The 410-nt window shown below is 57.1% G+C and overlaps 1 protein-coding gene across 2 annotated transcripts in view; it reads left to right on the top strand.

The window, feature by feature from the left end:
* ATP2B2 (ATPase plasma membrane Ca2+ transporting 2) overlaps positions 1 to 410 on the top strand; it is a 305,210-nt gene that overhangs the window by 68,850 nt on the left and 235,950 nt on the right. Inside the window, exon 1 of one of the 2 annotated variants that reach the window (XM_031064300.1) lies at positions 55 to 142. The exons of the other annotated variant lie outside the window; for it this stretch is intronic. The gene's annotated coding sequence lies outside the window, so the exon portion shown is untranslated. Of the gene's footprint in view, positions 1 to 54; positions 143 to 410 lie in introns of those variants that run through there. 2 annotated transcript variants of the gene reach the window in all.

The raw sequence follows: 410 nt of genomic DNA, 5'->3' as shown, positions 1-410 counted from the left end.
CCACCCCCCCGCCCCATCCTGCGCCTGCCTGCTCGGGGGCGCCGGGGATGCGCTCCACAGCCCTCCATCCCCCCCTCTGCTCCTCCAGCGACACTGATAGGACTTGACAGCCCTTGTCCTTGAAGGTTTCTCCCGTTTCTGAGTAAGTGGCATATTCCTGGTCGCTTGCCATCTTCCGTTTTTGTCATTATCCCAGGGGAAGCATTAAAAAAAAAAAAATCGCAAACAACAAACATGGTGGTTCAGTCCATATATTTTTTTTTTATTTTTTAAATTATTATTATTTTTGTTTTGGTTCGTTGCCCGTGTGGCCGCGCTGGCGGTGTCCCCGCGGTGGCGGTGGCGGCGCGGTGTCCCCGCGGTGCGGTGCGGTGCGGGGATGCTGCGGGCGCTGCCTCCCCTCCGCGCTG

This window comes from Geospiza fortis, unplaced genomic scaffold, assembly GCF_000277835.1.
Source record: "Geospiza fortis unplaced genomic scaffold, GeoFor_1.0 scaffold897, whole genome shotgun sequence".
NCBI lineage: Eukaryota > Metazoa > Chordata > Aves > Passeriformes > Thraupidae > Geospiza > Geospiza fortis.
This window is presented reverse-complemented; position numbering and strand designations above follow the sequence as displayed.